Source organism: Muntiacus reevesi, chromosome 21, assembly GCF_963930625.1.
Source record: "Muntiacus reevesi chromosome 21, mMunRee1.1, whole genome shotgun sequence".
Lineage (NCBI taxonomy): Eukaryota > Metazoa > Chordata > Mammalia > Artiodactyla > Cervidae > Muntiacus > Muntiacus reevesi.
The window spans coordinates 3,988,776-4,004,952 of NC_089269.1; positions in this window are offsets into that span (position 1 = coordinate 3,988,776).

Consider the following 16,177-nt stretch of genomic DNA (forward strand, 5'->3'; position numbering starts at 1 on the left):
AGGTCAGGAAGCAACAGTTAGAATTGGACATGGAACAACAGACTGGTTCCAAATAGGGAAAGGGGTACATCAAGGATGTATATTGTCACCCTGATTATTTAACTTATATGCAGAGTATGTCATGAGAAATGCTGGGCTGGAAGAAGCACAAGCTGGGATCAAGATTGCCAGGAGAAATATCAATAACCTCAGATAGGCAGATGGCACCACCCTTATGGCAGAAAGGAACTAAAGAGCCTCTTAATGAAAGTGAAAGAGGAGAGTGAAAAAGTTGGCTTAAAACTCAACATTCAGAAAACTAAGATCATGGCATATGGTCCCATCAACTCATGGAAAATAGATGGGGAAACAGTGGAAGCAGTGTCAGACTTTATTTTGGGGGGCTCCAAAATCACTGCAGATGGTGATTGCAGCTATGAAATTAAAAGATGCTTACTCCTTGGAAGGAAAGTTATGACCAACCTAGACAGTATTTTAAAAAGCAGAGACATTACTTTGCTGACAAAGGTCCATCTAGTCAAGGCTGTGGTTTTTCCAGTGGTCATGTATGGATGTGAGAGTTGGACATAAAGAAAGCTGAGCGCCAAGGGACTGATGCTTTTGAACTGTGGTGTTGGAGAAGACTCTTGAGAGTCCCTTGGACTGCAAGGAGATCCAACCAGTCCATCCTGAAGGAGATCAGCCCTAGGTGTTCACTGGAAGGACTGATGTTGAAGCTGAAACTCTAATACTTTGACCACCTGATGTGAATAGCTGACTCATTTGAAAAATCCCTGATGCTGGGAGGGATTGGGGGCAGGAGGAGAAGGGGATGACAGGGGATGAGATGGCATCACCGACTCCATGGACATGAGTTTGAGTAAACTCCAGGAGTTGGTGATGGACAGGGAAGCCTGACGTGCTGTGGTTCATGGGGTCGCAAAGAGTCAGACACGACTGAATGACTGAACTGGACTGAACCCAATAAGAAAATGATTTCTTAAAAACACTTCCATTCCAGTAAGTGAGAGAGATGGGTGTTAAACAACTAACTACAGCAATAAATCCTGAATTGCTTCTTGATGAAGTCTTCCGAGGAGAAGAACAGGTTGCTATGAGAAGGGACAGCCTGTAGCATTGATCTTTTCTGGGGAGAGTAAGGTTCAGGAAGGATCATTTGAACTTAAATTTAAAGGCTAAAATGAATAGCTGTTAAGACAGGAAGCAGGAGGAACAGAGGCAGTGGTAGGTAGGGGCTATGACGGATGATACAGATGTGTGATGTGATTAGGAAAGAGAAAGAGGCTTGACTCTGTCAGCCTCAATTTTATGAGCTGTAAAGAGGAGCTGCACTCTGAGGTCTAAGCTCTTTGACTATGTGGGGTTGAAATAATCAAGAGAAGCTGCATGAAGGCCTTGGACTGAGTCTGGGTTGTGAAAATAACAGATCAGGCTTCAAAGGAAAGAGGGGATGAGAGGAAGGAAGACTTACTTGGGTGGAGACACTCTGAGCGAATTTACAGGAGCAGGAAGGAGCATGGGCCTTCTGGAGAGAGAGGGATATGATTTGCCCGTTCAGCAAGGGGAGGAGAAATTTAGGAATAAAGGAAGACAAAGATACATGGTAGAACATATTAAGCCAAATCATTTGCTGAACCAGGAATAGGTGATCTCATACAATATCACAAAACTCTCTGAGACCAGGACTGTACTCTTATGGTCCTAATTTTACAACTGCAAATATTGAGGCACCAAGAAATGGAAGAACATGTCCAAAGACATATGACAATCGAGCGATGGGGCCAGGAGTGCCACGTGGGTGATCCCACTCCCCAGAAACCCCTGAAGGATGGGAGCAGAGGGCCCTGAAAACCTGCGTGGTGCATTTCTTATCACAGTCCTAAACACGTGCTTCCCAGCATGGCCAGGTTTTTAATCTCCTTTCTCCCCAGTAAGCTTACAAGTCCTCTGAGCATAAGAAGAAAGATCCTGTCAAGTCTCTTATAATTTATTATAGTTGTAGAGCCTGGACAAGGACTCAACCCTAAATTTTTTATTGGAGAGAAGTCTAGAAATCTGTCCCTTCCCTATGAAGTGAAACTAAGCAGGACTGTCTGGGGCTTCTGGACACAGAAGCCTTTCTGTGTCCCCCGAGAAGTCTGTATGCAGGTCAGGAAGCAACAATTAGAACTGGACATGGAACAACAGACTGGTTCCAAATAGGGAAAGGAGTACATCAAGGCTTCATACTGTCACCCTGCTTATTTAACTTATATGCAGAGTACATCATGAGAAACGCTGGGCTGGAAGAAGCACAAGCTGGAATCAAGACTGCTGGGAGAAATATCAATAACCTCAGATACGCAGATGACACCACCCTTATGGGAGAAAGTGAAGAACTAAAGAGACTTTTAATGAAAGTGACAGAGGAGAGTGGAAAAGTTGGCTTAAAACTCAACATTTAGAAAACTAAGATCATGGCACCCAGTCCCATCATTTCATGGCAAACAGATGGACAAACAATGGAAACAGTGGTTGACTTTATTTTGGGGGGCTCCAAAATCACTGCGGATGGTGATTGCAGCCAAGAAATTAAAAGACGTTTGCTCCTTGGAAGAAAAGTTATGACCAACCTAGAGAGCATATTAAAAAGCAGAGACATTACTTTACCAACAAAGGTCCGTCTAGTCAAAGCTATGGTTTTTCCAGTAGTTGTTTATGGATGTGAGAGTTGGACTATAAAGAAAGCTGAGCCCCAAAGAACTGATGCTTTTTAACAGTGGTGTTGGAGAGGACTCTTGAGAGTCCCTTGGACTGCAAAGAGATCCAACCAGTCCATCCTAAAGGAGATCAGTCCTGAATATTCATTGGAAGGAAGCTGAAATTTCAATACTTTGGCCAGCTGATGCAAAGAACTGACTCATTGGAAAAGACCCTGATGCTGGGAAAGATTGAAGGGGATGACAGAAGGGGAGGAAAAGGGGATGACAGAGGATGAGATTGGATGGCATCACCGACTTGATGGACATGAGTTTGAGTAGGCTCTGGAAGTTGGTGATGAACAGGGAACCCTGGCATGCTGCATGTGGTCGCAAAGAGTTGGGCACTACTGAACGACTGAAGTAAACTGGACTATACAGTCCATGGAGTTTTCCAGGCCAGAATACTGGAAAGGATGTTCCAAAGGCCAGGTTCAGACAGTTGCTTTACAGGAAAGGGAGGAGAAGCAGCGACCAAGGGGGAACAGTCAAGAAACAATAGTCCAGCCTTGGGACAGGATCCTGGTTCCCTCTCAAGGGAAACATACACATAACAACATCGTCGATCACTTCTGCAGAATTAAAACTCCCAGTGAGTGCATGATGTTAACTACTTGAGGAAGCTTTCTTCAATCCAGAGAGCAGGTCACAGTTTGATGACTTTGAAAACCAGGGGAACTCCTCAGGAGAACACGTGAGTCCAGATTAAAGGCATGCAGGCCCCGCACACACCCTGGTGTTTATCAGCTGCCCCACCTTTGAACTATTTCTATGTGGGACTTCCCTGGTGGCTCAGACGGTAAAGCATCTGCCTGCAGTGCGGAAGACCCAGGTTTGATCCCTGGGTCAGGTAGATCTGCTGGAGAAGGAAATGGCAACCCACTCCAGTATTCTTGCCTGGAGAATTCCATGGACAGAGGATCCTGGAGGGCTATGGTTCACAGTGTTGCCTGGAAAATTCCATGGATAGAGGAGCCTTGTAGGCTGCAGTCCTTGGGGGTGCAAAGAGCCGGACACGACTGAGTGATTTCACTGAGTGATTAAAGGAATGCACACACCCTGGGGTTTATCAGCTGCCCCACCTTTGAACTATTTCTAGATAACTCCTTATCAGATCCCTTGTGGGTTGGGATAAACAGTTTTGGCAGTTACATCTCAATGTATCCCCCTTTGCCTGGCAAAGCAATAAAGCTATTCTTTCTCAACTTCCCCGGAAGCTACGTTTCTGAGAGGCGTTTAGGCACGAGTGCGCAGAGACTGCATCAAGACCCGCTTCTGTTCCTGCGCCCCTGCCGGCCTGGCGGGAAGTGGACACCTGAGCCAGGGTCAGCCTGTGACCTTGAGACTAATTATTGATGGGGTTCTTCCTAACAAAACTCATCTCTGTTAGACGGTATCCATGTCAACAGTGTCAGACTCTGTCTTGTGTAGGGTCTGAAAATGAGATATTCAGAAAAAATCATCAGTCAGCAGCAAGACAGAGGCCAAATGACATTCAGAAAGAAGGCAGTAAGCGGAAACTGTAAATCAGAAGAGAATAAAATCACCCAAAAGTCAAATAAGGAGACAATGAAGCAGGGATAACTGAGTCAGCTGGCGGAATCCACTAGGATAGAGATGGTGTGGCTTCTTGCACGATGGGTTTTGCGGATGTGTGACCCGGGCAGTCTCTGAGTCCTGAGCTCAGAGAACCTCCCACAGGCTATCATCACCTTAAACTTTTTGATAACTTTTAAAAGAGGGGCTCCACACTTTCATTTTGCACAGGGCCCTGAAAATTATAATAACAAAAGTGATTACAATGACAACAGTGATTACTATTTAAAAAAAAAAACAAAACAGAGCTGAGGACTTGGGCAGACTTGAAAACTGAGGGATGTTAACACTGTCTTCTCCTCCATCCCCTCCATCCTCAGTTCTCCAGACCCACCAATCGGGGCCCAGGTAGGACTCTGTCCATTACCTCCAGGATAGTCTGCTTAGAACACAGGCCACACCACTCCATTTAAAAACTCTCCAGTGACTCCCAATGCCTTTAGGTAAATGCCACAAATGATCATGAACTTGACACTCTCCAATTCACCCATCCTTGTCTCACAGACAAGTTAAAGACCAGCTTGAAGCAATTCCACTGGAGAAACCTCTGTGAGAGATGCCAAAATACAACCTGGAACCAAGCTGTCACCCAAGAGGGAGGGCATTTATGTACACACATAGCTGACTTATTAGGTGGCTCAGATGCCTGCAATGTGAGAGACCTGGGTTCGGTCCCTGGGTTGGGAAGATACCCTGGAGAAGGCAATGGCAATGCACTCCAGTCCTCTTGCCTGGAAAATCCCATGGACGGAGGAGCCTGGTAGGCTGCAGTCCATGGGGTTGCAAAGAGTCGGACACGACTGAGCGACTACACTTCATAGCTGATTCACTTTGCTGTACAACCAAAACTGAGGCACCATTATAAAGCAACTGCTATTGTCACTGCTGTTCAGGGGCCGGTCACGTCCAAGTCTTTGCAGCCCCTCGGACTACAGCACACCAGGCCTCCCTGCCCCTCACCATGTCCCCAAGTTTGCCCAAATTCATGTCCAAAAGCAACTATGCTCCAATTGAAAAACAGACAACTCGCACACGGAGAAGTATCTTCTCAGGGATTACTCCACTCCAGTCCTCTTGCCTGGAGAATCCCACGGACAGAGGAGCCTGGCAGGCTACAGTCCCCGGGGTCGCAAGGATCGAACACGACTTAGCGACTCAGCCACCACCATAGAGCTTAAGACTTTTGAGAGTGGGAGCAGGGAAATCATGACTCTCAAGAGCGGTAAGGAGAGGATGAGGCTGCCCCAAGGGGACACTGTGGGGAAAAGGGCTGATGGCTAGAATGAGATCTGAGGTCGGCTGAGAGGCACAGTGTGAAGACGGAAGAGCCTGGTTACCACAGAACCTCTGCCTGGCTGAGTTGTTTGTGATGCCTGAGGTCAGAGCTAAATTAGGATTGTGAGATAAATGAGCACAACTTCCTCTTCTGCCTTTTTCCCAGGCAGCACTCAGCCTCTCGTGTAAATAAGTGTTGAGTAAATGTTTAAAGAACAAAGCTTTAAAGGGTGCCAAGTTACTGGACTACACACCCGGGCATGTTTCAGGCCAGCCCTGCACACCCCTGCTCCTCCCTCTCTGATGGCTGGCTCTCTCTCTGTCTCTGCACACCCTCCTTTTCCGAGTCCCTGGAGAAAGTTACCTTAGGGACTTCTTAGAGGCTCTTTTCTTCTGCCTAGAAAGTTCATTCCTTCAGCGTTTGTGGTCCAATCAGCTGTGGACACAACGGCAGGCTCAGGAGGACAGAGAGAGCTGCAGGGATGGCAGGCACCAGGCAGGATAAATTTCTCTCCAGTTCCAAAAGGAAGCCCCCAGGCCTGCAGAGAAGGATAAAAAGCATGACGGAGTTTGCGTTCTTACTCTGAGACATCCACACGGACCGTGTGCTTCTCAGGGATGGAGGCGGCATCTCTCGGGTCTCTCTCCGCCCTCCATTCCCAGCAGTGGCCAGCTGAACAGACAGAAGCACCGGATCTCCCTGTTGGATTCCCGGCCCCGCCACTCGCTGCTTATGTGTCTCTGGGCACGGTTCTCTTTCTGTTCCTTTGTAAAATTCATCCTTGTGCCTGGTTTCTCATCCGTAAACCTAGGATAACAGGAGTACAATACCAACATTAGAGCTGATCGTACTAAATGAGATAATCCAGCACCATACCTGCATAAACATTTTAAGTATTAATACAGTGTCTAACACCTGGTATTCCTTTGAATCACTCAACTCAATAAGTACCTCGTAGATGTCCCTTGCATTGAATTGGATTGAATGCTGAGTCCCAAAAGCCTCCTTTCGCTGTGTCCTCACATCTCTCTAATTTCATCCCCTCCCTTGCCAGAACTACCTGAAGTTAAGAAAAGAAGGAAAGGAATTATCCAACTTCTCCATTCTTAGATCCCATAAGATAGTTTGAATTACAAACAGAAGCAAAATGTTTTCTGATGGAATAGTCTATTATATTATTCTGAAAGGTTCTGTAGCAGTAAAAAGGAAAAAAAAAAAAAAGAGAGAGAAGGGGGAAATGAGGTTTGTTTTTTTTTCTTTCCTTTTCCTGAGGACAAGGACGATAACGAAAAGAGGGAACAGGCCTGATCATTCCCAGCCTTTTTACTTTGTTCCTGACTCTACAGGTCTGTAACTAAGTTTGCTGTTCTGCCCCCTTGCGTCTGCAGGAGCTGCACTTTGCACCTGTTTCCCATTAAATAGGAGGTTAAATATATCCTGTATCTGGTGTTTACCCTTACAAGACTCTTCCCCTTATGGTTCTTCTTTTTACAAATCAAAAAGAAGGCCACAGAGCCACTGAACTTCTAGACTCAGTTACTGGGTTACCGATGCCAGCATATGACTGTCTTTGAAACAAAGTTAGGGGAAGAAATCAAGATCCTAACACCTTTGCTCATCATTAGTGACTCCTGACTGCGAGCCTTCATGTTATATAACCCCCAAGACTCCTCATAAAGGGAGGGCGTGGAAAGGTATTCTCCTTTCTACCAGCTGACAAATAAGGCCACCTTTCTATTACCTCCAAACTGTCTCTGTACTTTTTATTCGGCTTCAGTGGGCAGAGAAAGCCAAGGTTTTGGCCAGCAACAGGTCTGAAAATATTCATCCACCACCATACTTAGTAAAAGAGGTCCAGTTTGAAAAGCAGGTAAAAGATACTCTGAAGGTCTCTGTTAAGCAGAAGAGCATCAGTTTGTGGGAATTTGTCATGTGCAGTTCCCGAGGCCCCAGGGCCGTGAGGTTGCCATTTAAACGTCTGCAGGAATAGCACTGAGAGCAAAGTTGACATCTATAAGAGGGAGTGGGCCCCGGCGCTGCTTTTCTGTTTGCCTGGAAAGATCACAGCGTATTAATCAGAGCTTCTCCTAATTCTTCCTCAGCAGCTGCCACAACCGGCTGAACACACCAGCCTTCCATCCTCTGGATGGTTTATATGGTGATAATGGAGCGAATTCTAATAAGGTCCCTCTTTCCTTCCTGGGCTTCCCTGGTGGCTCAGCTGGTAAAGAATCCACCTGCAATGTGGGAGACCTGAGTTCCATCCCTGGGTTGGGAAGATCCCCTGGAGAAGGAAATGGCTACCCACTCCAGTGTTCTGGCCTGGAGAGTCCCAGACTGTATGGTCCATGAGGTCGCAAAGAGGTTGCAAAGAGTCGGACACGACTGAATGACTTTCACTTTCATTTTCCTTCCTTCCTTTCTCCCCTTCCTCCTCTCTTTTCCCCTCCCTTCCTTCCCCCTTTCCTTTATTAATTTACTTAAGAATATGCAAGCCCTTGCTTCCCTGTAGCTCAGTTGGTAAAGAATCCCCCTGCAATGCAGGAGACCCTGGTTCAATTCCCGGGTTGGGAAGATCCGCTGGAGAAGGGATAGGCTTCACTCCAGTATTCTTGGGCTTCCCTTGTGGCTCAGCTGGTAAAGAATCCGGCTGCAATGCGGGAGACCTGAGTTCGATCCCTGGGTTGAGAGGATCCCCCTGGAGAAGGGAAAGGCTACCCACTCCACTATTCTGGCCTGGAGAATTCCATGGACTATATAGTCCATGAGGTCGCAAAAAGTCAGACATGACTGAGCGACTTTGACTTTCATGCAAGCCCGTCAATCAAGAGCCAGGCAGTAAAACAAATGTATCTGATACTTACCCTCCTGGCACTTACCGTCTAGCAAGCAATGTAGGCATTGAGTGCTAGTGAACTAGAAATGGCCTTGACAGTGAGAAGATACTGGACCCAACCTGGTGAGAGAAAGCCTCCTGGAAAAAATAATTTTCCTCTGAAATTCGAAAGTTGACCAACCAGGAGAAACACCTGGGGAGGGTGAGGTGTGGGGGTCAGTAGGGCAGTGGGAGAGCGCCAGGGGCCCCCATGAGCTAGAGGGCGTGAGGGCCCCCAGCCGAAAACGCAGCTGCCCCGGGACGCTCACGGCCCCTCCCTCCTCTGCTGGGAACGACTGCTGCCAGGTGAGATCAACCCTCCTGGCATGATGCGAGGGGCCACAACACACCTCTCCATCTCAGTGGGGATCGGTGACCACCTCCAGCTTGCCGGGCATCTCCAGGAAGCGGAGACACCCGCTCCAGGCTCAGTGCTCCTGTCGCAATGACTGAAGCCCGCCGGCCCCAGAGCCTGGGCTCCGCAATGACAGAAGCCACTGCAGTGAGAAGCCCTTGAACCGCATGGAAAACCCAGTGTGACCAAAATAAATAAATAAATAATTAAAAAGCAAAATCAGAAGCTGGAGTTCAAGCTCAGGACTGCGTGGTGTCTTTAAAATACGTGCCCAGAGGAAGGCTCAAGAGGGCGGGATACATACATATATATATATATATATATATATAATTATGACTGATTCACATTGTTGTATAGCGGAAACCAACAGAACACTGTAAAGCAATTATCATCCGATTAAAAAATAAAATAAATAAAATATGTGCCCATTCCACAGGAGTAAACAACTCCCAGACTTTCCTGGGTTGGTCCCCACCACCCCCCAAAATAAATAGCATCTGCACGCTAACCTCTGCAATTCCTCCGCTAGAAAGAAGTTAATACCTTAGAAGCGAAAGACTGCTTCTTTCCTCCTGCCCCTCTTTTACAAACTCCGAGCAAGCCCTGGAATGTTGACAAATGCTCATGACAAAGAAAAGGGGACCAGACACCTCTTAAAGTTTTGTTCTTACCACTTAAATCATGAAAACTTCCATATCTTGAGTTCTTTTATACCTTAAACAAATACATAATAAAAACTTTAAAATTCTCTGGGGTTTCCCTGCTGGTCCAGTGGCCAAGAGTTCGCACTCTCAATGCAGGTTAGACCTCCAGTCAGAGAACTAGATCCCAAGTGCTCCAACTCAGAGCTTGTACGCTGGCTGCAACTAAAGATCCCGCGTGCTGCAGTGAAAATCGAAGATCCTGCATGCCGCAACTAAACCAAAAAATATTTAAAATTTTTTAAAAAGCAAATTACTCCTTGGGAGAGGTCACCTATGAAATCAGTAATACTTAGGAGTGTATATATTTATCAGGAAATTTTCATTTGAACAAGAGAAATGAGGGCAGCACATAAATTATGGGCTTCCACCAAAGTTTGAGACACAGAGGCAGAGCTTATAGTGCTAAATATAGTTGTCATGGTCTTCAGAATTTCACGTTGTTCCAATTCTTCTAAGTTATTATAAAATACTCTTCTCTCCCCAAGCCCAGCTCACATTTCTGCTGAACATTACCTCCAAGTCTTCTCTGTGGGTGGAATATCTTCTAACGCTTTGATATAGATTTTACCTCCCTGAGGGAAACTGCAGATCTCCTGAGTCAGAAATCACCTATGCCCTTTATTTTTCTCATACCACGTAGTGATGTCTCTACTACTGAGCCCTTATTGCATTAGTATTTGTCCTAAAGTTAATTAGGCATTCACCTGACTCCCCTTCTAAGTTGGGAATACTCAGGAATCACAGTGCGTTAATCTGTGCATTTCCCACAATGTCCAGCTTAATACTGTGTACATAGTAGGGACTTAATACATCTTTAAAGACTTGAAAGAAAAATATGTTCTTTCCGGGTAGAGTAAAACTTTAGTAGGAATTTCTCCATAAATATCCATAGCGAAGAGTTTTTCAGCTTGAGACATTTGCCGGATTACTTTGGCCTTGATGAATGTTCTTTGATAGAAAAAAAAAAAAAGTAACCTGAATACTCTTTCCTGTGATAAGAGTCATAATTTCGAGAGACAGAGCTGCTCAGAGGCAAACATTTTGAATTCTGTGCTATGTTCTGAGCCAATTAGAAGCAATTGGGTTTATGAATTTTTTATTTTCTTGATTGATTTTCTATTTAGTTTCTCCTGAATAAGTACTTAAAAATCTTTCCGTAACATTCACCCTTTTCGTTGATTTCTAGCCTTACAGAACTTACCTTTCAGCAATTATATAGGCCCTTCACACATTTTTTCTTTTTTGCATTCCACTTCTTTTAAAGTAGTTTATTGAAATCCTCTTCAGATAAAAACCTTGAAATCATTAAGCAGATCACTGTTCAGAACCACATTAATTCCTCTATTTTTCTCCTTAAAGGAGATGACTGGTGGACAGCTCAGAATAGCAATGAGGAATGGTATTTATCTATAATACCTCTTCCATGATGAATAACTAATTTATTCAAAATCCCATTACTTGGAACACTTCAATCATGGTAGAATGAGGTCTCTGATTTGGGTTCTGGTGAGTTTAGAAATGGCCTCCTTCCCTGGGGACATTGAGAGATGCTAAGGCCAGCTGGTGATACAGACTGAATGTGAACACTGCAACGCGGGGAATTTGAGCAACAGCGCCTTAATTCCTGGCTCAGAATAGCCTTCGAGGTCTGGGGCTGTGCCCACCTCCATCTCCTCCAGGAATCTCAGCCCTCCTTGCAAGGCTCCTCTCCCTGCCCTAAACCCTGCCGCGGCTCTCCTGATGGCCTTGCTGTCTGCAGGGATTGGACTTGGTCAGCACTCAGAACTACTCAGGTAGGAAGCGCTCAGACTCCAGGTACCTCCTCCCAGACCACAACCCTGAAGCTCCAAGAAGCCGTGTTCTTAAACCTCATCACAGCATCCACCACTGCTTCCTAGCTCACAGAGGAAGAGCCGTGGGTCCTAGCGGTGGCCGTGGCCCTTGGGGAGCAGCCCACTCAGGGATCGTAGCTCAGGACCCTTTCCCTCAGATGAAATCACATGTGGACACCCCATGAGAAAGAAGAAAGAGAGCTACTCAGGCTGAAACGGCGGTGTAGACCATCACTCATTCTGTCTTATGCTGTGGTTTTATTACAGAAGAAAAGTCGCTCAGCCGTGGCCGACTCTTTGCGACCCCGTGGACTGTAGGCCACCAGGCTCCTCCATCCGTGGGATTTCTCCAGGCAAGAATACTGGAGTGGGGTGCCATTTCCTTCTCCAGGGGATCTTCCTGACTCAGGGATCGAACCCAGGTGTCCCGCATTCCAGGCAGACATTTTAACCTCTGAGCCACCAGGGAAGCCTTTATTATAGAACATATGTCTGAATACATGGCATTTTGATTAAATTATGCTTGTAGCCTAGGCTCTAATTCTTATCTGTGACATGGAGCCTCAGCACCCAGCAAATCCCCCTCCACAGGCACCCCTTCTCCTAATACTCTTGGAAGGCTCCAGAGAGTTTCCCTGAGTAGCTCATGAACCGCTCAGTTCCCCACATGGTCCTCTGTGTGGTCTCCGCTCGTTTCTCCTCTTTCTCTGCCCTTGCTGCCCTCCTGGCCCCACGCAGGGTGCTCCTAGATCCCACAGGCTCTGCTGCTGCCTTTGCTGGGCCGGCCGCCAGCCTCGGCAGGCGCAGCTCCGCTGGTGCTGTAAACACGGGGGGCCCTGCCGTTGACCAGCCTCCTTCATGCATTCCTTCTGCTCGAAGGATACCAATGCAAGCTCTTTTCTGAGAGAATCATTCATGAAAATAGCCCTCTTACGTTTGATTACAGACTTCTTTCTCCCAGGACCTGAAAACTGAGTCAATATAAGGTTGGAATAAAGACCCCTCTTTACTGAGAGCTAAAGCTTTAGACTTGGGTCTGGTGAATCAGCTGTGCTACGCCCTCTGTGAGGAGTCCCATCTTCCGGCTCTTCAGTTTCTGGGACAAATCGTTTCTTCTGGCAGTCCGCTAGGTGATAGCCTCCAGCGGCGGTTCAGACATAAGCAGGGCCATCTCCTTGGCCCGATCCCGGACTCACCCAAAATCACTTCTGTCTTTAAACACGCAGTAGAGAAAAAGGTTGTAAGTAACTCAATTTAAACTGATTGATTTTTACCAAACTGAGAAAGCAGAGTATTTTGAGAAAATACAAGCTTCGATTGGCAAAAATAATGAAAATTGTATTGATCATAACTGTGCATCAGCGAGAACTGATACTTGAGCAATTAATTTAAAATAATTTAATTTTGATAAAGCAAACCAATAATCAGGCAGGATCTGAAGAGAGCACAAGGATAAAGCTAGTCACTAAGGATTGTGGGAACCACACACACACATACACACTCGTGCACATACACACATGCTTCCCTAAACCAGAGGGAAAAGGAGGGGTCTTTCCCATTCCCGTTTTCTCCTTTTAGAATTGGCTTAAGGCTTTGCAAGGTGTGAAATAGCTAGAAATTTATACATTGGTCTCTGCCCCACCCCCACCCCCTACCCTCCCAAATCCATCCCCATCGCAGTTCCTGACACGGAGCTGCTGAAACTCATAAATGCTTCAGGGATACGAACATTAGGAGCATCTTGGTTCTAACGAGGAGACTGAGTGGGCTCCCCAAAGGCCACTGTTCACCAGAAAGACCCAGTCATGACGAGAAGCTTGAAATCTTCAGCCCCACCTTCCCATCTCCAGAGAGGGGCAGGGGCTGGAAATGGAGTTAATAACTGATTATGCCAATGTGATAAAGTTTCCATAAGAAGCCCCAGAATACAGGATTCGGGGAGCTTCCAGGCTGGTGAACATATCCACATATGCAGGGGGTGGGTGGGCGATACACCTCAACTCCACGTGGATAGAAGAGCCTTTACTCAGGACCCTCCTGCACATTCGCCCTGTCTCATCTGACTGTGCATCTGCACTCTTTATCGTATCCTTTAATAAACTGGTGAACATAAGGAAAGGCTTCCTAGGTGGCTCAGTGGTAGAGAATGCACCTGCCGATGCAGGAGACTCAGGTTCAACCCCCGGGGAAGATCCTTGGAGAAGCAAATGGCAACCCACCTCTAATATTCTTACCTGGGAAATCTAATGGACAGAGGATCCCAGTGGGCCACGGTCTATGGGGTCCCAAAGAGTCAGACACGACTGAGTGACTGCACGTTCACACACAAGCATAAGTGTTTCTCTCAGTTCTACGAGCTATTTGCAAAATATTGAACCCAAGGGGAAGGAGCTCATGGGAACCTTCAATCTGAAGACCAGTTCGACAGAAGTTGTGGGTAACCTGGACACCTGCCACTTGCGATCCAGATCTAAAGTCGGGGCAGGAGGGCTGTCTCATGGAACTGGGCTCTTAACCTGGCGGGGGCCTGATGCTCTGTCCAGGTTGGTGGCGTCAGAATTCTGCTGAATCATAGCACACCTAGCCGGTGTCACAGAATTGCTTGGTGTGGGGGTAAACCCACACATCTGATGTCAGAAATGTTTTGAGTGTGCTAGGAGTGTAAGGGTAAAAGAGAAACATAGGAGGAGGACTGGAGGTTTTTTCAACGTACAGTTCAAAATTCCATCCACATGCCAGCCACACACCAGCAGGACCGGGGAGCGGATTAGAGATGCATGATCTTAGCCCCTCTCCAGGGCTGCTGACCCAGACTCTGCAGCTTGGCGCTGTGGGCGATGCGTGCACACTCGGACTCCATGAAGCACCCTCACGTGCGGTGCCGAGCTTCACATCGCCGAGTCGCGTCCCACTCTTTTCCCCCCGGGGGACTGTAGCCCCCCAGACTCCTCTGTCCTTGGGGTTCTCTGGGCCAGAATACTGGAGTAGGTTGCCGTGCGCTTCTCCAAAGTGCCCTTCTACATGTTATCAACCGCTCACACGTACAGAATACGTGTCTCAGACCCTTCCAGAGCTCACATGTGGCTGCAATACAGGAGGAAAGAAGTGCCTGAGAACTCAGCGAGGACCAAAGACAAAAGTGTTTAAGAGGAATGCTGGAAATATCCTAGGGGGGAAAGCTTCATACTTCTCTGCTTTGCCAAAGATTGGCTCTGGGCACCAGCCTTTATAGTCGAAGCCAAGAGAAACATCATCCAAGTGTAAAATTCGAATGGGAGCGGCAAGGCTTCCTCCAACGCCAGTGCTAGGCAGAGACCAGGAGCAGACCAGGACCCCAGCTTCCCTGCTCCTGACTGATTACAGTCCTCGAAGAATTGTTTAAGAAATGGACAACCAGCTTGGCAAAAATAAGACATATTCACTGTTGCATTCCCCTTGAATGGAGTCAGTGAATGCTCTGCCTCAAGATTAATTTCCAACCCCTGACAGCAATGTTCAAGACATGCAGATGGGGTGAGCAAATTCTAAGTAGGGAACAGGGATATAGTGCAAGTTTCTTTCTGTTTAAAGCTCCTCATGCTGAGGCGGTTGGAGAGCTGCAGAATCCGAGGGAAGTGCATGGCTCCTAAAGCAATGCTTTCTCATTTGCAGAAGACAGGTGAAGGTCAGCAGAACGTCTCCAAGTGACACGCATCCCTCTTCCGGGAGCTTCTCGGCGTGCTGTCCTGATGATGGATTTCTCGCTGGGAAAGCACCAGACGTGGCATCTCGGGAAGTGGGGGTGGGGTGAGACCTGCACGGGTAGGCTTGTCTGCGCTCTCCCATGTCCCGTCCGAGAGAGGAGCCCAGCCACACCTCTCCCTGGGCGCACACCCTGCTCCGGGTATGTGCCGTTGCCTTGGCTTTCTTTGCTTTTCCACCCAGAGCATCGGGTTTGGTGACCCAGGAAAGCCAGGGCTTGCAGCCGGACTCTGCGCTGTGAACACGGAGCCTCTGCTTGGACAAACAGCTGCCTGTAACAACACGGAATTCCAAGTGGAGCTGGGGCGATCCGTCACTCGCCACTCTCAGACAGGCCGCTATTAATCACGCCGGCCACATCCATCAGGCTCTTCTCATTTGGCCACGGCTCACAGTCACAGAGGCGCAGCCAGGCTCTCCTGATAAATCAAACCCAACAGTTCTATGATAAGGATGACACAGGTGAGTGGGGGACAAAAGTGTACAGTCTTAGCCATGTATCCACAAAATTCAAAAAGTGCAGGAAGGAGATGACTGCTGACCGCCAAGAGCCAGAGGCTGACTTTCTTCTTTCTTTCCTTCTTCCTTCCTTCCTTCGTCTCTCACTCTCTTTCTATTTATAACCTCCCTAAACCTCCACCATGTGTGGGAGTCAGTATTACCACTGTGCGCAGATGAAGAAACCAAAGCTCAGAGTGGTTGAGAAATGTGCACAAGATCACAGCTCTTGTCGTAGCAAAGCTAGAAATTCAGGACTAAGTGAGCAGCAGAAATAATTAGAATAGAGAGGAAGATAAATAGTAAGGAGCTGAGTCAGGGGCATAGAGAAAATGAAAACAGAAAGAAAAAAAAGAGAAAAAGAATAAGAAAAATGCAGAAGCAGAAGGCAAACTGCCTTCACAGCCAAGTTCCTCTGCTGGACCCTCAGCTTGGCCACATGCAGCCTGGTGACTCAGGACAAATCCTGTCACTACAGCCTCTTCATCTGTGCAACGCGGTCGGGGCCAGCCAGCCAGCTGTGACACTGGTTTGTTTTCAGGATCAAAAGACTGTGTGGGAA